General features: G+C 38.1%; 1 non-coding gene across 1 annotated transcript; it reads right to left on the bottom strand.

The window, feature by feature from the left end:
* Window positions 1-2,549: 2,549 nt before the first annotated feature.
* On the bottom strand, window positions 2,550-2,631 carry trnas-uga (transfer RNA serine (anticodon UGA)). The gene has a single exon. It is a non-coding gene; the product is annotated as a tRNA-Ser (tRNA).
* Between the last annotated feature and the right edge of the window lie 23,140 nt (window positions 2,632-25,771).

Below are 25,771 nucleotides of genomic sequence, written 5' to 3'. Positions count from 1 at the left end.
GTCTGTCTAAGAATGGACTGTGTCACTAGTTTACTGTGACAGACAGTGAGCACTGCCAGAACTGGAAGGGCTATAGCCAGCCTGGGGATTTCTGACCTGTTGCAAAGTCCTCCAACCCCTTATACCCAACGAGTGTCTGCAAGCTTGCATTTCTATCAGTGAGAGATGTGCTCCTCCTTTGACTGGTGCTTTCTCTTTTGTAAGTTCACAATGTTCCAGAGGACAAATGTCCCTGACAGGTGTGCATGCCAGCAGAATGTCCCTCTTCCTGGTCAGTGCAGAAATTGTAGCAGTGAGCTGAATCAGTTCACAGTCGGGGATTCCAAACTGGGTGAATGTTATCCAGAAAATATTTTCCAGTTTCAAATATTTTTAAACAAAAGTTCAGCAAGTTACACATACAGTACATCCTGCATCATCAGAGTGTATGGCGAATTTCTAGATGCACAGATGGTTGAGTAATCTTTGTAAAATGGAGTGGAACTACAGTATTTCCTCAAAGCGGGCAGATGGACAATGGACCAGACTTCTGTGGTTGGCAGCACAGTTGTAGATGCAAAAGCAAAGTCCCATAGGGAGTAATCGGCAACAAGATGAAGAGATTGTAAAAAGGACAGAGCAGGGAGAATGAAGGTTTTTTTTTTTCCAGGGATTATAACCATTGAAAACTAAATTGTGAGAGTGGTCAGTAATTGAATTCTAAAGCAAGGGCAGCCAGAAAGGCGGGCAGAGATGTAAAGCACATGGTTATGAGCAGCACTTGGAGTGGAATGCAGCAGGGTTCCTCGGTGAGGACAGCAAGATGGGACACATCTTTTCAACAGAGCATCAGTTTTCAAGCTTCGTTTTCTTAAGGTCAGTGATTGCAAGGTTGCCAAGGGTTATGATGAGGTCCTTCTGACCCTGAGAGAATTTCTTACCTTAAAGTGAAAGCAAGATCATACTTCACCTTCAGCACATATAGACAATAGAATTGTTAGCTACAGGCATTTCGTTATTCAAATGCACTCTTTAAATGAAAATATTTCAAAGACAAATACTTATTCTTCTCACAATTAGTCTCTTTGACACAAAGTTTAGAGCTGTATTTAATCAAGGATTCTTCTTAGTGCTTATCCTAATAAACGTCCTTTGCAATTCATAGATGTTATCAGTAGCCACAGGGGTAATACTAATTACAAACAGTTTATCCTGACACAAACACTGATGTTTAAGCGGTTTGAAACATTTTTTAATTGTTGAGATTAAAAATGACTACCTAGATATTGCTGTTCTTTGGATAAGAAAATAATCAAACAAATGCTTAAGAAAATGACATGTCCTGCACGGTATGTAATCATATTGTACTGTCCTAATTCTGTCTAATAAACATTAAAGTTAGGAACAACTGCAACTATTCAACAGTAACCAAACAGCTACTGCCAGACAGATGCCCTTAGCATATAACATAGAGCACTGTACCCATGGAAAACCATATCTTTGATGAATTAGAAGAAGATTATTTTGATGCATTCAAGGATAGATGGGAAATATTTATCCAATTCACATAGCACTATGAAAATGTTCTTTTTTGGGATGTTATAATAATCAATTGTATAATATTAAGGCCAGTAGAAAACAGGACGCAATTTCTGTTTTATCAAGGGAGTCCTTATAGGGGAAAGTAGAGAAAAATCAGTGAACACTGACAAATATTTTGAAAATGATGCATTTCCCTTAATAATTGACAAGAAAGCATTTGGGTGATAAATTGCTGCTTCTCATTTGCTCTTTCTTTATGCAATTAATGATTCATCACTGGCTGTCAGTTGCCAGACTTTGAGAAGATCCAGAGGAAGATCTTCAGTCAAGGTACAGACAGATGATTTCATGGTATGGACCTGCCCTACAGTATAGCCTTTAAGTGAGCATATTCTATCTGCTTCTATAGGATTATATAATTAATTGCAAAAGAACCAACTGTGATAGTTTCCCTTTTCATCATGTCAAACTGGTATTGAAGAATAGAATGACATTTATGTTGTTCAAAATGTGTACAGTATATACAGTATATTGTAATAGATCAAATAAAACTGAAAAAAATAGCATACATGTACAGGTAAGATAAGATCACTTTATTGGCCATATACAATTTCTTGTATTAGGAATTCTTCTTTTTGCATACCCAAACTTGCTCTCCATGAGACACACAGACAGGGAGAGAAGCCTGGGGTCAGAGCACAGGGTCAGCCATTTATACGGCGCCCCTGCAGCAGCTGGGGTTCAGGGCCTTGCTCAGGGGCCCAACGGAGTAGGATTTCTCTGCCGGCCACAGAATATGAACTGGCAACCTTCCAGCCACGGGCGCAGATCCTGAGCCACAGAGTCACCACACTACCCCAATGCTTTCTCCACTGCTTCCTGAGAAAGAGAAGCACAGAGACTTCTTTGGGTTTCAATAGCCTTTTGCACACTTAACCGATCACCAGGGTAACGGTTTCTAGTGGTGCCGATCCACCAAAATCACGCCGATCCCTGCTTGCACTTCATACCTAGTGCTGGTTGCCCTGCATAGTCGACAGGATTCGAACCTGCGCGGGGAATCCCCAATAGACTTCAAGCCCATCACCTTAACCACTCAGCCACGACTACAGGCGGAGCCATGACGTAGTATGTTTATTTTTAAGAAGACTTAAAACGGGAACCCAATACTTGATTTCAGTTTTTTGTTTGCAAGAAATACCCAAGCTAACTGCCCATCCAGGAGTGGGTTTGTAATTCTCTATTGTTGGACAGGTCAAATTATTGAATCAGACACTAAATACACTTACAGTAGTTTAACCATTTCATATTTCTCAAGAGCACAAACCCATGCTTATCTTTCTGAAAGTTGCATAAAATAACATAGTAGCATAGAAAACAGAAGACGAAAAAATAGTTTCTGTGCTCCTTATTAAACACACTACTTCACTTAATGCTTTTATAAATTCTAAACATGTAGCACATCTAAAATGTCAAGGTTGATGCGGAAAAACAAAAAAAAAACTTCTTTCTGAAAAATGTTTTAGAGATTTATAAATAAAAAACTGAATATGTTAAATGGGGATAGGGTTTGTACTTAGCCTCATTTGTCTATTCTATTTCTACATATTCTTATGTCACAACCTGACAAGTACTTTCTGAGATGCTTTAAAGAACAAACTAGTTGCTGAAGCATAGATGCACACCACCCAAGGGACAAATGTAATTAAGATCTTCTCTGAAAATCAATTAAGCTGTAACTCCTTTAATTTTTCTGAAATATTACAAATATCTGCAAAAAATATAAGCAAAGTTTGCAAAAGATATGCTCCAAAGTGGATGGGTGGATGGTTCATACATTGTTTTTATTTGTGTTTGATAATGGACAGGCACAGTTCTATCACAGAATCAAGAATTCTTGTAATAGGCTACTGTATGACCAAACGTTTCTACTAGTGACCGCAAAACCATTTTATACTTGGCATTAGATAAAAGAAATGTTTCACTATTTTTCATTGTAATTTCTAATTAATTTCCAAATTATTTTAAATTGCAAATTTACATTATGGATGTATAATGTATTTTCACTTTTACTGGCAGAATAGATCTGTATACAGGTATGGAATAAAATATTGAAAATGTTCTTCTTTCCCATATAGCATATGATAACATTATTACTTCAGTTTCTTCCTTCTGGAGACCATATAAGCCCTAAATGTCAGCAAATATGACAGTAGGTAACATTTGATTAATGTACCTCTTGTTAAATAGTTTTTTTTAAAAAACAAAAATAATCAATCTTGTTCAACCATCATTCAACAGTAGCCTCTAGAGTGCCTAAAAGGTTTATTCTTGGGTGTAATTTGTTTACTCAGCTGGGTTGCAGTTAAGTTAATTTCACAGAGCAAATGGTTTGTGAAATGTAAACATTGGATACACAACTGTCCTTAGACAGGAATCAAACTCTGCACAGCTCTTCCCCAAATCTCTGCAAAGAAACAGAAAGGAATTTACTAGCATGAATTACAGTTTATACACAAAGCTGAACCTGTTTTGAATGGCCTCTAAGTGGGGCTAATGATTGTTAAGGGGATTCAAAGTAATAACATAATTGTAATTGCTACTGTATCTAGAAGAGAGATTTGACAAGTGGCAGAGAGTTGACAAGGGCTGACAAGAGTGGAGGATTTACTATGCAGTTTGCTTCCCTTTGCAGATGAATTTTGAATGAAGAATTAAGTTACTGAATCTCAAAAAGGGAGCATGAGGAGGAACTGTGCAGGAGAGGAAGCACATTCATTAAATTACGGAGACATGTGCTTGAAGAGAACTGGGGAAGAAAATGTATCCATCTGCTCAAGTCTGTATCTGTTCAGATGTGCTACTAAAAAAGTCTTGTGTACTCTGATGACATGCAAAGTGTTTGACCAGCAACCCAGCTGGAAATAAATACAAAAGGTAGTGATACTGACTTGGATCAATAAATCTAATCCCCGATAGAGGACTGGAGTCATTCAAAACAGTTGAATGACTATTTTGAATAGTCATTCATAAAAGATGAGGCAGAGATTAGTGTAGACTGCCTGCACATACAGTAGCAGTTTATAGCATTAAGTGCAGCATTGAGTATTTCTAACAGAAATAGGATTAGAAAAAGCAGATAAACACGCTGGCAAAGCCAAATGACACAGGTGAGGGCAGACATTTCTGATGCAAGTCCCTAGAGATGTAAACCTGGGAAGGCTGCCTATTAACATTATCGCTAGAAGTCCAGTGTACACAGTCTTATCAATATTAATGAAAAGGGAACCCAAACCAATATGACCTCAGAACTTAAGTACATTCTCTCTAGATCAATCTGAAACCTTCTCAGCATCCAATGGAAGACAGCACTACTGTTGAAAAGTACAGACTTGTACTGTATGTCTGTAACTGTGTGTTTTCAGGGTCAAAGTGTTTTCAGGTTCAAAGCATCATTTAAAACATTTTGCTGTACTAATTTGATCACATTGGTCTTTACCCATTACAATGGTACCTTCTCATACAGCTTTGGATCAAAACATATCACACAGATGGAGCAAAAGCTCACACAATGTATGGGATATAAAGGACGAAGAGAATTAGCTCCTTTGGTCTGTCAGTATAGGGCAACGTATACAGACCAGCAATCATTCTTGTTGATCTCCTACAAATTCAAAGCAAAATTCTGAACACTTACCACTTGTTGATGTTATATGCTAAGTTCTGGTATATTTATTGCTTTTTGACAGTTTACAGCTTTTCAACGATACAGCAGTACTAAGCCATCATAGCTGTCTGTATGAATAACCAGGTATGAAATGACATGGTTCAGCAGCACTTCATGTACCTGTACGCTAGGATTACAAGTGTTGGGTGCATTTTGTGCATATCTAACTCACAGTGATGTGTATCTCTTTCAAAACTGAAATGCTTTAGAAGTACTGTATTATCATGTTGCAGTGCTAAATCCAAAGTTACTATTAAAGAATCAACCTACTGTAAAAAGGTAACATACCTCCTACTGTGACAAGGTTAGGAAAGCTATGAAAATGTTCTTAAAGTTTTAATAATTGTTATTTATGGTTGTTGGAGTAGGGTAGTCTTTTTGCACCAATTTATAATTGATACTGTTGTATCATAATTAATCTCTGCAGGAATCTGAAAAAAAAACATTTGACAACAAATGGAAATATAAAAAAACAGCTGCAGTGAGGTCCATTTTTTCCATATTATGTAGTGCATGCTCTTTTATCCACGTGTTTGAGCAGAAGAGTTGAACAATGAAATGTTGAGCAAACAAAAAATATACCATTATTATTGCAATGATAAGATAATAAAAATAAATAAAGCAAACAGTAACGAATAAGTAATGGGGAGATTCAACCCCAGAATGTCTGGTTCACAAACAAACCAGCTGTTTCCAAAATGTTTCAATCCTAGCAGGACTTCAGAGGTTTCCTGACACAGCACTGACCAGAGCCAGCCCCGCTTTGAGATCTGACAGCATCAAGTGGCACAACTGTATAGTCACTGGCTGCTTGGAAACAAGAAAACTTTTAAAAAGATCAGCTTGTACACAGCCCTAAATATTAATTAATACAATATTTCACGTGCCACTTAGCTTGAGATATTGTTGTAATATCAATAACAATAAAAAATGAGGAAATGTGATGACAGTTCTGGTACATAAACTTTTGTAGCTTTAATTCCCTGCATGATGGAACCCTAACAGTTGTAATTCATATAACAAGATCACTTTATTTATTAGCCCTATACAATTTCTTGCATTAGCAAGAAACTTGTCTTTTAGCATACCCCAGCTCGCTCTCCATGACACACACACAGCTTGGGGTCACAGCAAAGGGCAGCCATCATACAGCACCCCTGGAGCAGCTGGGGTTAAGGGCCTTGCTCAGGGGCCTAATAGAGTAGGATTCCTCTGCTGGCTGCAGGATTTGAACCGGCAACCTTCTAGCTGCAGGTGCAGATCCTTAGCCACAGAGCCACCACTCAGCCCTCTGCACCAAATACAGTAGGTATAAAAATACTTTTTCTTTTGAGAGCATTTGCAGTTTTACTGTGGTATTTGTATAATTATTTGTTTTTACTCACTTAAAATGTTAACAATGGTGATCTTACATAACACAGAATGGTGCTCGCTAGCATGTTCAATGTTAACATTCACAGTCCAGAACACCATTACAGCTTGACTTCCTGTCCAAATTCTGAAATTTTCTGCTGAAGCCTCTGGTGGTAACACAAACAAGATGCCAGCATTCTTAAAAGGACTGAGCACAAACATATCTGCAACTACATCTGTTACAATTATGAGCCTTTTAATTAATCTTGCAGCTAAAGAGGAAAATCACCAGTGCTGACTGTGTGGAAGACCATAAGATCCAAAGATGGGATGCCTCTATATAGATTGTAACTGCAGTTTATCATGCCTCTCAATACATTAGCATCCCGTTGTGTACTAATCCTTAAGGTATGTACTGTAGTAAATATTAGCTATGTGTGTTTATTATTGATTCTGTGGCAGACCAGTCTTGAAAGGAACTTTAATAGCAGCCAACTGGCCACTAGAGGTCTCTATTGTTTGTACATAAACCCACCAGGCAGTAATTAGTTAATTGGATACTGTAGGTATACAGTATGTGCATGTCCATCTCCGTTTGTGCTTGAAAAATCTTAAGCAAAAACCTCTTGCCCTGTTCAGCATCACTATTGTGTGTTTTAATCTGCTCATATTCCTGGAGCCACCTTGTTAAAGGCTGGGGTCTGTCACGTATTCCTCTTGTCATCATAATTTGTGCATCTCTAATTGGCAAGGGTGACAATTCATTTCTATTTCAGAATCTTTCTGAATTTCGGTATGTTAGACTTCTCACATCACAACCTAATAAGCATTCAGTTTTTTTTTTCCTAGCAATTTGTTGCAGTATTCCTCAGTGACCACAAAGACATCCTTCATGACTTCCCAGAGTCCAGAATGCTGAAGTCTGACAAGATTAATAGGATTAATAACACACGGGAATTTATCCCTGACAATAATTCTGTTAACCACGGTAGACCAAAGGGATCTGTTTGCATGTTACTGCAATAGTACTGGTATTAAAGTATTGTGTATTATTTTTTTAATTTCTTGCATTGTTCATTCTCATTGAAGAACAGAACATACTTTATTGCGTTTTTACATACTAGGTCTACAGTATATGCAATTTTTATTTAAAGAAAACAATCTCCAGGAAATTTAAATCCAAAGCACCAATACTGAAGCCCCTTGACTTTGTTATAGATTGACTGAGATATCTGAGAATGGGGAGGCACGGGGGTGCAGGCGTGCACTGCTGCCCAGAAGCACTGTAGCAGCACTGAAGCCGTGTGTCCAGTTCTGGATCTGGGGTTCTATCTGTGTGGAGTCTGCATTGTTCACCCTGTGCTCATGTGGATTTCCTCCACATGTGCTCTGGTTTCCTAAGTCCACAGTCCAAAGACATGGTAGGTTAACTGGCTTCTGGGCAACCTGACCCTGGTGCAAGTGTGTGTGTTTGTGTGTGCCCTGTAATGGACTGGCACCCTATCCAGGATGTTCCCTGCCTTGCTCCAGTTCTTTGCTGGGATACACTCTGGCTCCCCCCTGACCACTAAATATGATAAAGTGGTTAGAAAATGGATGGATGGATTCTCTAAATACAACAGCTTTTTAATTTCTGTGAAATGTATTGATTTATTTATACTGTCCAAAGCCTAGCTACCTAAATTCAAAAATACATTGATCAGCAGGTACAGTAGATCAATTAAAGGTACTACATGTAGGAATTATACTAAGAAGCAATCAGGGTTATTATTTATTATACAAAGAATTTTGTATGTATGATTAATTAAAATGTGCAGTAATTAATCAATAATATCTCATATTAAAAGACAATAAAACAGTTATTATGATAAATATTTCAACATTAGTGTGTAATGAAGTGAAACTTAGTCTTTATATCAAAACTTTATAAAAGGCAATGTGAGATTAAATAAATGGAAATCACAGTAGTCCAAAGGGATCTTGTCATGTTGTTTTAGTGGTATTAACTTGTTTGTTTTTATCCAATTTTACAAATCCTAAAATCTCTGAATTGAAAACACGATTCCTAAGGATTATTAATATTTAAGTGTCCCCAAACAGTGGACTGTGCTGGTGGAGTTTCTGGAGCTCTGAAGTAGTGGACACTGACTTGCTGAGCAGAGAAAGCTGACTTATTGAGTAAACGCCACTTCCACATGGGTGAAACTTGCACAAGAAGGCTCCGATAATTAGTAACAGATGCATCCAATATAATTGATGCAGTGGGTACATTAACTTGACTGTGAGGCAAGTGAAATTAGCTACATAGCAACAAATTGCAAAAATAAGATGATGTTAATTACACACAAAGACTATGTTAATAAGACAAACAAACAAGAAGGTACTGTATGTGACATTATTGTTGTTTAAAAGAAGTTGCATGGCAATCAGCAAAATTCTTAACATACCTAGAACTCATAACTCAGAGTGGTGCGGTGGCTCTGTGGCTAAGGATTTGTGCCTGTGGCTGGAAGGTTGCTGGTTTGCATCCCATGGCCGGCAGAGGAATCCTACTCTGTTGGGCCCCTGAGCAAGGCCCTTAACCCCAGCTGGTCCAGGGGTGCTGCATAAATGGCTGACCCTGTGCTCTGACCCCAAGCTTCTTTCTCTGTCTGTGTGTCTCATGGAAAGCAAGCTGGGGTATGCGAAAAGACGAATTCCTAATACAAGAAATTGTATATGGCCAATAAAGCGATCTAATCTTTTAAGTTATTTGAAGTGTTACATGTTAACAAAGAAGACAGAGGTAATTAATGGCTTGTGCTTAAGAGTGCTCTGTGCTGGAAGTGCTGTGACGCAGGAGGTCACAACTGTGATAAGAGCAGCCTCAAGGTTCGGGCTCTTGATAAGTGGACTTTGCTGCATGGGAGAAGGTACTTGAATGTCAATATGCGTGTGCATAGGGATGGAAATAAAAAAACATCTCCGATTGATTTTCTTTACAGGTAACATGCCTGCAATGACCTACTCTGAAAAATTAGTGCGCATGATTACTGGTGTGTGACCGACGGCCACAATGTCTGCCGCAAAGTGGCATTCAGATAGCAGATCTGTTATGTCTAAAGTGGGCAAAGTCTGTTGAAAGCAGGGTGCTATTGCCAGAGACAAGTGAGATAGATGCAGACGACTTCACTGACTGCAATATTGAAGATAGAGTTGGGGGGTGGCTGTAGTACCTGATTCTGGTTCTGCATTTGCACAATATGGATCTCATAGTTTTTCTGCAGACTGTTCTGTTCCAAACATTCTCTGGTAAAAAAAAACTGTACAAGTTTACAAAAGCATGAGCTGCTTCAACATGGGAAGGAACTGCTCTTGAATTAAATTCTAAAACTATATGAAGCAGCTTTGTAATAATGCTGGGACATTTTTTTTAAACGTTATGCGAAAGAAGGTGCTGATCTGAAATTCTGAAATGCTGTCGCATTCATTGACCACAAAATTGTGCTGATTGCTGCAATAATTGAGACAATGGTACCTGTGAGGTCGACATTGAAGCACTCTGCTGGCACAAATCAGAATCACTGTCAGCGGATGCAGCTCTTGAATTCATGATGCAGCATTTGCAAGCTGAGCAGACTGCACTTAACTGAGAATTGAGACACGTTCTGCATCATCCCCTCTGAGAACACCACACATACTGCTCAGGTAGCGTACTGTATGTTGCAGTATCATCACAATGCAAATGGAAAAGCAAGACACCAGTTCTGATGCTTGAGTGGTTCAATAGAGAGATCGCTTTTTGAGGAGGTGATGCTCTACCTTGTCTTTTCACAGTCAATGCCTGAGACCAAATCCAAAAGAGCATTTTCAATGATAGGACACAAGATGCATAAATTATTCTTTTTTTCTTAAATGTTCATTTAAAAACATTATTTTTATTATCTAAAGGTATCATTATATAAAATAACTATATATATAGGTATTATAAATATATTAGGTGTTCAAGTTTAAATGCTCATTGTTAATTTATTTTAGGTATGTTTTGTAGTACATTTCTCATCTTTTTTGCAATGCAGCACTCGAGACATAAATGAAATGATTGCTACTTGCCTGTGGTTTTTGGCCCTTCTTCACTCACCAGCACTTTTCAGACATTCAAGACAGAATTGCTGCTGTTTGCTGTTCCACCAGCTGTAAATTGGTTGTGTTGTTACGTAGTTGTGAAAACTGTCCTTTTCGACACAGCGGCAGACAATTCTTCGCTGCAGTCGATTGACAGATTTTGCCTTATAAATAGCAGGTTTGACATTGAAACTTTGAATACAATGTCCAAACTCTTTGAACTGTATCTAGTAACTTGTTAACATTAGTTGTGTGTTAATATTGTAACCTTTACTGCGGTAGAATAGAAGTGCTACACCTTGTAAACAAACGATCACATTCAATGGTCAAATGCAAAACATCTCCGTGTATTTTCTCAGCTGGACAAATCTGCAATCCTCATCTAATTCAGTTAATTATGGTAAATATAAGTGTGTTAATAAATTATGATATTTTAAAGATCAAGAAATAGACTTTGTAATAAAGTTTTAACTAAGCTGTCAGTAATTAGCAATCACTCCTGACTGGAGTCATTTCCTCTCCTAAAACACTGTAAGTATCGTATGCGATTCCCCTTTTCTTCTTTGTACTGTATATGTCTTGTGCATGGACCGTGCTACGACCCTGCGTTTCAATACCCTTTTCCCCTCTCTCTTTCCACTTTGCATTGGATAGTCCCGTTTGCTGTTCCAAAGTATGGTTTGATCTCGGCCAGGAACCGCGGCTACCCATGTTCTCCGTGTACCAGCAAGCGTTTCATCCGCTGCTTTGCGATCTCAGTTACTCACTTTTCCGAATATTTGGAGATTTGTATAAATTAAAAATGCAGATGATATAATTAAACAAAAAAAAAATCTCCAAAACCCAGTCTAGGCTTAATAGCTGGTTACAAAGAGATATCTCCTTATTTGGTAGAATTCCTTTAGTTAAAACAGAAAGTATTTCCGGATTGATTTACCCAGCATCATCGATCTCTATCCCCACTGCGATAATTAAAAATATAAAATTAACCTTCTCCTACGTCTGGAGAAAGAAAACTCCGGACAAACTCAAACTCGCTGTTGGCCAATCGCGTCCCGTCCATTTGAAACCTTTCCTCCCATTATCTGGACGGTAGAAAAACACCACCAAACCCTCCGTTAACAGGCGTTACGCTCTCGAAGTTAATCTAGGAGAATTGTTTATTGTATACCTCTGATAGGTAAAAAGAAGCACGTCCTGGGCTTCAGGTGAACTTCCGATGATGTCATCAGCAGGTCTACACTCCAGTCCTGTGCAAACACCTGACCTACCAGTGTCTGCTGAGCCTCATCTCACGTTCATCAGACCGTACTGCGGATAACATGCAGGAAAGTGGATATACTGTATCTGTAAATGCGGCTTGTTTCGCATTCGCCTCCAGCGTTATTCTCGTGTACTTCGCACTCACTTTCTATGCATGGAGTGTGGTTCGAACAAGCAGGGAAGAGAAAAGTACAGAACGATGGAAACAAATTGTGAAACGTTTCTCACCAACCTGTTTAATCTCAAGCCCTTTCCTTCATGTTCCTTAATCTTGCTTTTTCTCCTGCCCTCTCTTCTGCTACTCCCTTCTGGTTCGTCTCTCTAACCCATTCTGCCCATCCTCTGCTGCTGCTGACACCACCTTCTCGCCCTGGTTCCTCTTTCACTATACCTAATATGAATGCAGGGAGCTCCAAGCCGCTGCCATTTCTGAGTCAGTGCAGCACCTTCTCAACTACAGCATTACAGCTGGAGTCCGGAGCCATTGCCCATATTTGAGATATTTTAGAAAATGCCCAGCTGCCTGGGGGGGGGGGGGTATTGATTGGGCTGGGACCCCCAGAGGTTTATTCTCTCCCAATGAGTTTTTTTTTCCTCTCACAGTGCCCACATGGTCATGTTGAGTTGTCAACAGTATAGGAATATGTTCATAACGTGTTTAGTCCTATTACAGAGTCGGTAGGAAACTCAGCGGTTAGTCCCCTGCTCTTAACTCTTTGTGAGATCTTTGTTAACCCTCCTCTGCAGCTCATCAACACATTCTTATCTTATTAAGCCACTCGACTAGGTCATCAGAAGCCTGCCCCCCTTACATACTGTCCAGTAAACCTACAGCATACAGACGTCCTTAAAACCCAGCACTCCTCCAGCTTTCTACCCAAGTGCTGCAATGACTCACAGTTAAGTCCATGCATTGCAGAACACTTCTCTCACCTTCTCCATGTGGTCCATAATCCTGCATTGGTGGTCTGGGGTCCTGCTTCTTTCTTCTGGGGGTCCTAGCCTCCTCGTCCCATGGCCAGGGTTCAGACAAATTTTTACTCAACACTTCTTAATCCTTTCAGGACACTTTCTTATTGGGTGGTGTTATTCCTAGTGGGATATCAATCTTGTATTAGTACACTTAATAAAATGGATTTGCAATTTTGGACTATTTTTAAATGTGTCAATACTAAGACTGTCCCCACAAATGGAAAACGACCAGAGTTTTATAATTAACAATAAAACAGGCAAGGAGGCTGTTATTCTGGCTCTGTGGTTAATATAACCCATGCTTACAAGCTGCTAACATCCTAACAAGTATTTCAGTATCTGCCTTGCCTCTGTTCATATTGTTCTGGGTATTTAGTCCAAATCCTATATTTTTTTTATATGTCTGCTCAATTTTCCTTTTTTAAAACATCCCATATTCATGAAACAAATATGTACAGTATAGTGTATCTCCTAGAAGGTGGTTACACATTTTATTGCATTTACTGTAACTTCACACCCACAGGAAAATTAAATGTTTATACAATCAACATGCAATTTCTAGCAGTGTAACAATTTCTAATTGTTTAACGATTAATTACTTTCTCTGATTTTCTATGGTCTTCTTATGAATGAAGACATCATATACCTTTCGTTCAGTATACTCCTGATGTTAGCTACTGTACTGTAACTCCTAGGTTGGAGATAGTTTTGAAAACTGATCAGACCATTTGATTAGATTTTCTTTTGCCATTACAACAAATTATAAGACTGTCTTTAGTATTTTAAAACAAGGTATTAAGGGTGCTTTGTTTTACATCTTCTATCTACATACAGTACATGTACTGTACATAGCTATATTTTTTTTACTGTTTTAGTGCTTTAAGACTTCAAATTTACCAGTCCAATCCAAAGTAAATGCCATTTTATGTTTCTTTTATTTTTTTCTATAGTTTTTGTAACACATTTTTACAACATTACAACATGAAATGAATAAGACCAGTAAGACCAGAACACAAAAAAGAGAGCTAACATAAAAGATACCTAATGAAAGCGAATACGAAAAAGCAAACTCTTTAAAAAAACTTGTACACAGCCAGTTGGTCATTTGAGCCCCACTCCTGGGTGCATAGTGGGAGCAGATTGTGAATGAGCAACAGATGGGAGAGTGTTTCTTTAATATAAGAATTATTTTGATCTTCTGAAGAGCTGCAGTTAGGATCTCAAAAGCGCTGCACACAGTTGAACGAGCATTCGGCAGACTGCACGGTTTTGACCTATCATTGATTGAATGGTTGAGATCATTAAGGCGGAGGAGACCGCAGTCTTCCTTGTGCGTTCTGTGATCACAGCTTTCACCAAGCATGCCTGAGAGGACTTTTGTGTAAGGCCTCTGGTTACAGCTATGGGCTATTCCAATAGTCTTTGGTGAAGACCATGGCATACTGTATATACTGTATTTCCAATGCTTAGGAAATAGGAAAAGTAAACATCATTCTGCTTTTATAAAGAACCTAATATTCATTATCCAAAAACCCAAAAGAATGGGAAACAAAAAATATACAGTACAATTTGGGTAATAAAAGATGTTCCACATCATGATCTGACCATGTACTGTACATGTACAGTACAGCAATGCATCTCTAATATGCATTATATACAGTACATTTAAATATTTTTCTGATATTGCTGTTCTGAAGTAGCCCCTCTTTCTTAGCATGAGCAAGCATTGCTACCAAATTGCAAAGTTCTGGAAAATTTTAGGGAATACTGAATTTTATGGAGAAACAGCAACTATCTCCTGTGGTCTCAACAGCATCACCTCAGCAGCAACTGTAACTATGACAACAGTGACGTTGGGATTCTTTTAGTTGTTAGCAGGAGGACCCTATGAGCTCCTGTTAACCCATTTTAAGCATTCGTCATGCTGATACTGTTACTGGTAATTCTAGGAGAAAGGTATAACACTTTTTAAACAGTTTTAGTGGAATGTCACCGAGTTTCTCTTTAAAAACTTTGCACCCTCTGTCCACTGTGCAGAATGTGTCATAACTGACATCTAGGATGTAATATACCACTGTGTACACAGATTAATGATAATCTGTGTCCCACGGAGCCCAGATAACAGTGTCCATTCTGTCAAAGCACCTGGTTCGAAGGACTGTCTTTCTCTTGTGGCATATTGCACTTCTAATGGGAAACAGAAAAGGTTTAACATCAAAGATTTGTTTTCGAAGATAAAAATATCCCAAGTTCATTTCAAATCTTAACTTGAAAAAAATCAAGAAAATGTTAAATTAAACTCAAGATAAAGCTTTGTGAACAAGGCTACAAATCAACCCAGCAGACTTTTACTAACAGAGGTTGTATTTGTGCTAAAACTACTAATGTATGTGATAATTTGACCATGAGATAATAAGCTTTATGTTGTCCAGTCCCCAACATCAAAATCAAATCTTGAATATTTCCCTTTACAATAGTCAGCTTCCAGATCATAGACACTCACTGATGTAAAATATCTTCAGGGGCCTAATTTGTGAAGTATAATGCAAGTAGACAAGGCTATATATTATTATTAAAGCTGAGTCTAATGCATAATCTTCACCATGCTTTTTTTGGAACATACACAAGGAAACTGAAGTTGAAGAGCACAAAAGAAAGAGAAGAAAAAACGTAATGTCAAGGTTCCTGGTTATTTTCAAGTTATTTTCTGGTCAGTTTTCAAAATATGTATTTAATCATGCACTGCAGTGTAATCCATCTATCCATCCATTTTCTTACTGCTTTATCCAATTCGGGGACACAGGAAAGTCAGTGTCTGTACCACCAAGTAACAGAAACAAGGCAGGATACATTCCTTTGATGGGACTCCAGTCAATCGCAGGGCAGACACAGACAAAATACTGTACAAACACAGACACACATACTGTATATTCACACCAGGGACAGTTTTCACAGAGGCCAATAAACCTACCAGTTTGGTTGCCAGTTGGACTGTGGGAGGAAACCCCTGTGAACACAGGGAGAACATTAAAAACTCAACACAGACAGTACCCCAAGGCTAGAATTGAACCAAGGGCCCCAGAGCTGCTAGGCAGTAATGCTAACCACTGTTTCACTATCATGCCACTGCAGTGCAATTATAAACATTAACATATTACTAAGCACTGCCCTTTGTAGAAATCATTTTCTTAATTCTTATTTTATTCAAAGTTTTTTTGGGGGGTTTCAGCAGATGGCATTACTATGATTATGACAAAATTGTACAGACTGCTTTGCAGAGAGTGTGGACATGCCAGTCAAATTCAAAGCAGACTGTAATAGATATTGTTTTGTTTGCAATTGAACCCTGATTTTAGATTAATGAGTTCTCTACGTAGGAGAAAATTCCCATGAAGATGTGAGGTTACTCCAAAAATACAATTTAATTGTTTTTCTTTATTTTACAAGAAAATATTAATGCATATTAACTCACGTTTTCTCAGAAGTCATATGAAGCGTGCCGGTATATTTTTCTTCTTGTTTTTTTTAAACTTTTTTGTGAATTGTATGAAAAAATAAAAAAATAAAAGTGTTGAATCGTTGATTTCACTTTTTTTTTTAAACAGTGACCGATATCTTTTTAAATTTCCTTTCTCTTTCTTGTTCTGAATTGCATAATCCACATGGGGGTGGGTGGAAAATATAGATAGAAAAGTCACAACCTTACAGAAATAGAAACCTGAGCTGACCTGGGTTCAGTCCTGACCTGGCCTGAGAGCATTTTAAACAGACACCAGTTGTACTGTATGTGACATTTCAGAAATGATTGAAAGGTGGGGATAAGATTATCAGAAATAGCCATCTGATATGTGTGGAAGTACTTTGTATATTTATCATGCATATGCAATGGTCACTTCTAAATATCCATTCACGATAATAACAGAGTGTGACCAGAGTTGATCTATGGCTGGAAAATATCCTGCAAAAACTGCTTGGACTCAGAGCACTATGGGGCATACACCTGCATGTGCCTTCTTTGGTGTTCTCTGGAAGTGAACATGAACAACATGAACAAATTAAAATTTCATCACAAATTAAAATTCATTTCAAACCTTCGCTGAACTGTGCTGTGACTTTTGGAATCCTCTACCATATAAACCAGAGATAATATCAAGTATTTTATCGTTACAAAACATTGAGGGTACTGAATACACACACTTTCAGAACGACTAGCTTCTCTGCTAGTTATACATTTTTCTTTCAAAACATAATAAACGTTCACTGTGCTTTTAGTAATACTTTGTCCTTTACTCGTTTGTCCTTTGCTGTTGAGCATGATAAGTAAAATGCTGTAAGATTGCCATGGCGATGTAACTAGTGGAGCATGTCCTAATAAGATGCTAGTAACTGCAATACAGCTGAGACCCATCAATTTAAATATAAAGACCTCCTAAATTTGTGTATGGATTCTTGCTCTGTTTCCATTTTTCCACCTGTCCGGAATGGGATCCCCCAGGCTTTTCACTGCTTTGAATCCGACTTTGTGTTTCAAAGCTCATCACATCCATCAGTGAGAATTCACCAGCCTCGTCACACTGACTGTTACACTCAATCCCGATGGACGAAAAGGATGCTGTGAATGAAGTGTTATCTATGACATCGAGTCAAAAAAAGGAGTGTAAGTGTACTTGTCTTGCCCTTCGGTTATAACCTCTGTGAGGATACGACATGAGTAAATAAAAAACATTTTATGTGTTTATCTCAGTTTCTTATGATTTGTTTGTGAGCTTCAATTTGCTTTTAATATTGTAGGCACCAATTGACATGAAGGCATTTTAGACTCCCCAGCATTTGAGGATTGTGTGACATGACAATAAAATCAATTAAATGCAAATAAAATGGGATTTGGGGTGTCTGAATTAATTCAAACTATTAAAAAAAACATCTCTGTAAATGCATAAGAGTTACATTTATGCAGTGTTTACTGTATGTGTACTTTAATAATCCAAAAGTGATTTACATCAACACTCAAATGAAGCTCTGCTCTAATAGTGTACCACCCTGCAGTCACCTTTGTGTTTATTGTTCTAATGTGCTAAGGATCTGTATAAAATTGTAATCTCCATATTCTTCAGCTAATGACTTTAGGGTGCAGTGTCTATGAGCTTAATACGGTGTCTGAATATTAAACTTAGACATTGCTAATTAACGGCACTAAATTAAGTAACTCAGCAAACAGAATATTCAGTCTGCACAACACAGTACCTTAAAAACAGCAACATCATTTGAATTGTTGGTAAACATTTATTATCATTCTTTCGACCTGTTAAACAGACTCACGTAGTATCTACCAACCAAGTAGTTATGATCATTTAAGAACAGGACTCAAACTGACAGTTTTTTTTTTCTGCTTTTTTATTCCATTAAATATATACTGTACATGTATTTTTATTGATAAAAATGTAAAAATTTGTGTCCGGGCCTCTTTAGAGTAAGTACATTACGTAAAAAATAAATAATATATTTTTATCAGTCATTTGGCATGTTGGGGGCCCCACAATGCTTAGAATTATCAGCAAGCACCGACACAGGTTGAGCCGCATGAGAGCATGCTTCTCTTGCATATTTTAAAACAGAGAGAGCAAAATGTGCAGCCTGTTTTGTATTTTTTAAGAAAACTTTAAATAAAATATATCTATTGCTAAATTGTTCCATATTAATTAGCTGCTCTTGTTTGGCTGAGACAGTGAGGGCATCTGATCTCAGGAGCACAGTATACTGTAGGCTGTGTACCGCAGATTATAGGCCCTAGCTTTGCCATTAGTCTGGTATTATGAGAGATCTCTGCCGGTGTCCTACTGTTGTTTGAATGGGTTCCACAGTGGGCCAGGATTGTAACCAGCCAGTATACCCTTTGCTTGTCAGGAAACTGTAAGCTTGTACTGTTCTCAGTGAGAGCTGCATCTGTCCTCCCTCTGATACCTTCACTCTGCTCCTGTTCACTCACAATTTAGAAAAACAAGGAGCAAATAAAGTACATTTGTCTGTTCTGTTTTCATCATTCTTTCTGAGTGCAAAGCTTGCAGTAGTGAGCTTAGTTCATAAACACTTTAGAATTCTAAATTAGATTACAATAAAAAGGGAAAAAACCTTAGAGATTCTATCAATTGTCTCATATTACAACTCACCAATTTAATTTAGAATTAGGAAAGTCACTACAAAATAAAACATTTTGCTTGTTCATCAAAAGCTACAGCTGGAAAAGGCATATCTAATGAAATGTTGCTTCGTACTGTACAGTATCTCTCTCCCTAAAGGTGCCTCATTTGATAAGCAGCAAATTAATGCAAGGATAAAGCCATGACCTTTGTAATTCACTGTACATACCAGTTAAAACTGATCATTTGAACACATCTAGTGTTTTTCATATTGTTAATGAGAATTAATAGAAATATTAGTTTTAATAAAGAGCAATTCAGCTCCAGTTTTTGGATAATTTAAAAGGAAATTAAAAAGGAGGTTTGTTTTTATTACATATAATGTTTATGTGAGGAATGCAAATAAATACTGTACTGTACACATACAGTAGATGAACAGTACAGTACAGACCAATAAAGATCTCTACAGAAAGTAAACTGTAACTACCAAAATTTGCTAAAAAGAGTCAAAGAGGTTAATACTGTATAAATCTTTATTCACGTGTTGCCATCGCAATGCTTACTAGATCTGTTTTTAAATTAACCACTCTTATATGGAAAAACATCAGCATCATGAGCATACTTTAGTATTTACAGTACTTTAGGAAATCTATTTTTTTTTACATTCACACACCCATAAACGTTTGTTTAAAATGGTCACACAAGGGAACTATTTAAAATTGACATTGTTAAAAAAATAAAATACTGTAATTAAAAGCACAAAACACGTTATTAATTCTAAACTGATTGTCGTGATTTGTATTTTTGTATTTAAAAAGCACATTGAAGAAATCAATGTTTATCCTTCCTCTAGAGGGCAGTGTATCCTTCTTTTATTTTGATAACGTTTTAAACTTAAAGAGCTAATACCATTTTTTTTGCAGTTTGGGGAATACATAGAATGGGGAATATTAGTAAGCGAAATTTGATGATATGCTTTTTATAGGCTTTTACTGCTCTTAATAGCTTCTGCTTTTCACTTTCCCTGCTGGAAATAATTCACTCTTGTCTAAAATAAGGTATCAGTAATGAAATAGTCAGTGAAGCATAGTGCCCAAGTACCCAAGCTCTGCAGGAACTCTTGGATTGTCTTTTGGGGATCTGAAATTCCAGAACATCTAATATTTTCCAATGATATTAGGTACACCAGGTATAGATACAATTATTAGATAATTATAGACAAAAAATGTCAGAGTGTAACCTGACAAAAGGGTATTGTCCTCTGAATATAAGTTCCTCCACTATACTGTATGTTCAGGTTGCTGTTGTTTAGACAATTATTTTAAATATCAGTGTCCTAAAATGATGTAGGTTGTGTCTCATTTAAAACTAGGAACAGGGGAGACTGCTTTATACCAATGGTTGTGTGAGTATCAGACTACCTCGTATGGATAAAGAATAGTAACGTACTTAAAACATCTTGTAGCTTAATATGAGCAACCACAGTTCAAACTCTGAGATTTCATCAAGAATATTTAATAGTATTAAATTCTAGGAAAACTGGCCCTGGTGTGAATGTGTTTCTCTGTGTGTCTGCCCTGCAAAGGACTGGCGTATGCAATTGAACAAAGCAATAGGAGAATGGATGATTAGTTTCAGTGTTGATAACTTCTAAATTAATGTGTAATTCTTCAAAGCAATGTATATAACATTGATACTTAGAGTATGCATGTTTTTATATACTGTATATATACTGTTTATCAAAGGTTTACATCAAAATAAATCTATAACCCTATTTCTGCATATATATTTTTAGAAAAAATGTACCCATTTTGGACTTTGCTTAAAAATTCTTGGAGTAAGTTTTATTCATTGATAATTCATAAGTGACCATGCCACACTTGAATGATTTTATTGCAATAGCACTCAATCACCTGATTAGGCAAGCAGAAGTAGCTGTTCATAGCCAGCAATTCTAAGCTGGAAAGGCATCATGGCCAAATATGGTCTATAAATGACAGGCCACCACCTGGGACACCATGTGTCATGACACCTCATCATGCTCAATCTTTATGGTGTTTTCACACGCCAGTCAGAGTGCATCCAAAACATGAGGTTGCAACAACTTTAACATCAAAACTTCAACTAAACAGAATATGTACAGTAGCTGTCAGTTACTGGGGCTAATAAGTCATTTTTGGCTGGTCTGAAGACCACACAGAGAACCAGGGTGGCTCACCAGTGCACAGTACAGTACATCAATGCAGCTGAATGAGGTGCAGTATAAACATGATCTCAAGTGAATAGCCAACTGAGGAGCAACAGTAAGTTCTCTTTAGCAATAAATTATGAATGTAGTGCTGATGTGCAGAGTGAGATGATAACTGTGGTGTAGAACCGGCCAATCGATGGGTAGGTCTCAGTATGATGGTATAAATGAGACTAGGCACTACAGACCTTTACCTGCAGAGGTCAATGATTAGCTGACCACTCTGCACTACATTAATTATTATTCCAGCCGGACAGAGGCTGAACTCTCTCTCATCCTAGCGTTAATCCCGCATCAGCGGGGTCCACTTGTCGGCACGCCCGTCTCCATTTGGTGGTTTGAACCAAATCTTTGAGCTGAGGTTGCCATTAAATGCCACCGAGAATACTCCAACCGGCGCGTCGCTCCGCCTGCCGTCAGAGGAGGGGGGGGAGGAGAACAAAGTAATGTAGCCAATTCATAGAAGGGGATTATTAGGAGGCATGGGAAATTTGGCCAGGACGCCAGGTTTACACCCCTACTCTTTTCGAGAAACACCCTGGGAGGTCAGGACCTCGGTTTGACGTCTCATCCGAAAGACAGTGCTCGTTTTACAGTATAGTGTCGGACAGAGGCTGAACTACAGTGTACAAAATAAAAAGAAAACTTCAGAATAACTGTGTGATATTTACAAAGCTTGAATGTTAACATTGTTTGGCATGGGATGTTAAAGTTAAAAGCCCTTCATTTGCTGTGTAGAGCACAAAGTAAGCACTTCAATAAATAAGTTGAACTAATACAGAACATTGAGAGAGTCAAAGACATAAATATTTGGCTAGTGATTGCTTTTTAATGGTTTCCCTATGTGCCAATGTTAAAAGATGTACAGTAAATTCAACTTCTCAATTAAACATCAAATGATTATTTAATGGGTAGAACGAAACATGACATGCAGAAAAAAGCCATTTCATATTTTACACATGTTTTCAGACCCCCCCTGTTTCAGTATTTTGTTTTTATTTTTGTTTTTGTGTGTTTTTCTGAGCATTTTGCAATCTTTATCATGTAGTTCAAAAGCAGTGCTGGTGTATTTAAAGATTCCTTCTTCCAACAAGACCCTTCAAGACAATCCACAGCATCTCGAGGCTATTCAGTCTGAGGAATAAGACGGTCTGTCTCTGAGTACAATCTTCAGTTTTTGAAGAGTTTCCTTGGTAGACTATGAAGAATGCTTAGGGCCACTGTCTGGCTAGTGTACAAACGTCCAGACAATATGCATTCCAGAGCTTGGTAGCATACAGTATCAAAGTGCACAATTCCTTGATATTCTGAAGCATTAAAGACATCAAGCCACAGGCTTCAGCCTTCTTTTCTGCACATTGCTTTCAACACATTTTTGCAACTTGGTTTTTACCCATGGAGATCTGAAATAATGAAATAGAATTTAATTTAATTTGCATCTAATTTTCTTGAGCTTCTCTGAAGGCCTATGTCAAGTTTAATGCTCAGTGGTTAGCATTGCTGTCTTGCACCGCTGGAGCCCTGAGGTCAGTTCTAGACCTGGGGTGCTACTGTACCTGCTTGGAGATTTTATGTTCTCTGTGTGGAATTACTCCAGGGACTCTGGTTACCTCTTGCAGTCTGAAGACATACTACACTGGTGGGTTAATTGGCTTCTGGGAGAACTGGCCCTGGTATGAGTGTATTCATGTCTGTGTGTGTCCTGTGGTGAACTCGTGTCCTGTCCAGGGTGTACCCTGTCTTTCACCTGTTGCTTGGCAAGATAGACTTTGGCTCCTTTGCAACCCTGAATTGGATGGATGGGTCAGAAAATGGATGGATGGGTATTTGGTCTTCTACACCTGAAGCTCCTTACAGCAGTTCCTGATCTCCTGCCTTTTTTAATACAAGTCTTTTCAGAAATTAAAGTCATTTGGATTTTTTCTTCTTTATTTATTTCTGAAATTGTTGCTGTACTTTCCCTTTTTAACTATTTTCATCGCTCATTGCCCAGTTGTTGTTTTTTTTTTCAGTACAGTACTCGATATTTACGTTTTCATTTTTATTTGACTTTTTAAACCATTCACCCATTTTTTTTTATTGGAAAAAAGTTGCGAGCGCCTCGTTAGGACCTGTGGGCCAATCTTGCGCTGCAAGACACGTCGAGGTCTGCTGTCGCCGTCCATAAATGCAGATCGCGGGAACGTCCTCGATATTAACAAAGCTGTTTAAAGCAGGCGCTGCTTTTGTTTCATTGACAAAAAACACGACCAAAACGGCACTCGTCAATCACTTTGAAAGCACCCAATGGAGAGTGGACTCTTGTGAAAGCAGCTCTACTAATATTTGACGGGTGTGACACCTGCTTGGCTGCGTCATTGCCTCTACGGCCAATCGCCGGAACTCGGGGAGAGAGGCACTGCTCCGGCGCTCTCGGACATTGATTCCAGTAGTGGTCAAGTGAGCTGGAGCAGAAGAACAACAGGCGGTAGTGCAGAGCGAGGAGGTGCGAACTGCTCTGTTAAATACTTAGGGCTGCAGCTGTGCCAGACTTGAGACTGAACTGCAGCACCCGGTGGATCTAACGCGAGTGGACTGGGCTGTGTAAGCAGTCAGAGAGAAAAAGTGGCTCTTGGTTGTTGTACGACATTGCTTCAGGCGCTATCTGTGATTCGGAAGACCAAAAGGTAAGCTCTGTACGTTTGAATCTGGTTATGTCATAGTACAGGTTTGGAGATATCGGCGTGTGGATTTATTAAAGTAAAATGGACTTGATTTTGCACAAGTTGGTTTGTGCGCTGAGGACGCACGGAGAAAAAAGTGATTCATGCTTTTTGGTTATTACTTACAGAAGTTGTGAATGCACAGGCTTTTACGAGACAATACTAAAAGTTTCCATCACATTATAAATCAGAAATTAAGTATTTTGTTGGCGCATCTTGAAACGTACTATAGTGCCATGTACAGTATACAGCATTAAGACTGTACCTGCGTTTATCGGCTTCTTGTTAAACCGTTTATTATTATTGTGATCCTGAGTGTCAGTTATAAATAAAAACATTCAAACAGCTGGATAAACTATTTTGCGATGTCGTCGAGACAATAAAAACGGAGGGAAAATGTCATTTTTAAGCATACAGTATGATCTATTGTAGTAAAGAATAAAATCTCATTGGTATTTGCAAAGCGATGTTCCTGACGAAGGTACCCCGCGCAAGACAGAAAAAATCTTTTTTCCCCTCTAATTCGCTATACCAGAATTCATTCTATGAGCGGGGAGAAGTAACAAGTGCCAAGCTGTCGTATGCTGTGTGGACTCAGTTCAAAAGAATACCTTTATGCTATAGTCATTCACGAACCGCTGGACAGGTGTCAAAACAACTGGCTAGAGAACGCATGAGTACCAACTTCTGTACTTTGTAGGCTGAAACATGTAGGTTGCAGGCTGAAAAATACTGTACGTTATTACTATCCGCTTGCTTGTATTTTTGTTAAAAAGTAAATAATTAGTCCCCTAAATTCAATAATGTAATTTGTTACATTTTGCGCAGTGAGACCCCAGCACTACAATGGCACCAGTCCGTGTCCTGGAGATGCTATTTTGATCGTTTGTCTGCTGGAGTCCTGTACTGGGAGGACCCTTGACTGATTATTTCCTAAACCCCGAAAAGCCTGCCGTGGGTTTTTTATATACCTTTTGGTTACAGGTAGATCATGATTCATCGCTTTTAAGAGGAAAAAAAAAGACCCTCCGTTAATCTAGCCTCTGTATTTATTGACCATTACAAATAACGTAATGATAAACATAATCGGATTGTCATTTAAATCATGTCCCATCACACAGTGGATTATCAGAAAACCTAAAGATAGACACCGTATCCAGAAAGAAACGCAAGTCACACCAGAAATGTGAACAAAATTACCGCCGTCAGTTAAGGGCTTTCCATTGTTTTTTGTTTTTCATATGTTTAAATGATGGCGACCATTCTGGGTTATTGTTTTAAAAGTTGCACATAGTATATACAATTCTCAAAAAAAAATCTGCTTTCTTTGGTGGCTTTGAATATAAGGTTAATCTAATTAACAGACGGTGTAATTAATCAGTTTGATTTATACAGTAGGCTAACCAGGGATTCACCGAATTTACAATACCTCTTCAGGTATAGCTTATTTTCGTAAGAATGTTCTGAAAGCGTGAGTGGTCCCCGGGCTTGTAAGAATTACTATATATATTAGATAATGAAATAATGAAAATAAACTTTTAAATAACTAATATATACTGTATCTACAGTAGATAAAAGCTGCAAACGTTTTTTTCCCCCCACACAGAGTTGGGTATTTTCTGAATTAAAATCTCAGACTACGATACAGGAGGTCGCCGTGGAACACGTTGCTGTGTTTGTCTTAAAATGATTTTTGGCAATCAAACCATGAAAATCATCAGAATGATTTTTAATCCATCCCTTT

The sequence above is a fragment of the Atractosteus spatula genome, chromosome 15 (genome assembly GCF_055471065.1).
Source record: "Atractosteus spatula isolate fAtrSpa1 chromosome 15, fAtrSpa1.hap1, whole genome shotgun sequence".
Classification (NCBI taxonomy): domain Eukaryota; kingdom Metazoa; phylum Chordata; class Actinopteri; order Semionotiformes; family Lepisosteidae; genus Atractosteus; species Atractosteus spatula.
The sequence above is the reverse complement of the archived record's forward strand: the minus strand, read 5'-3'. Positions and strand labels throughout refer to the sequence as shown.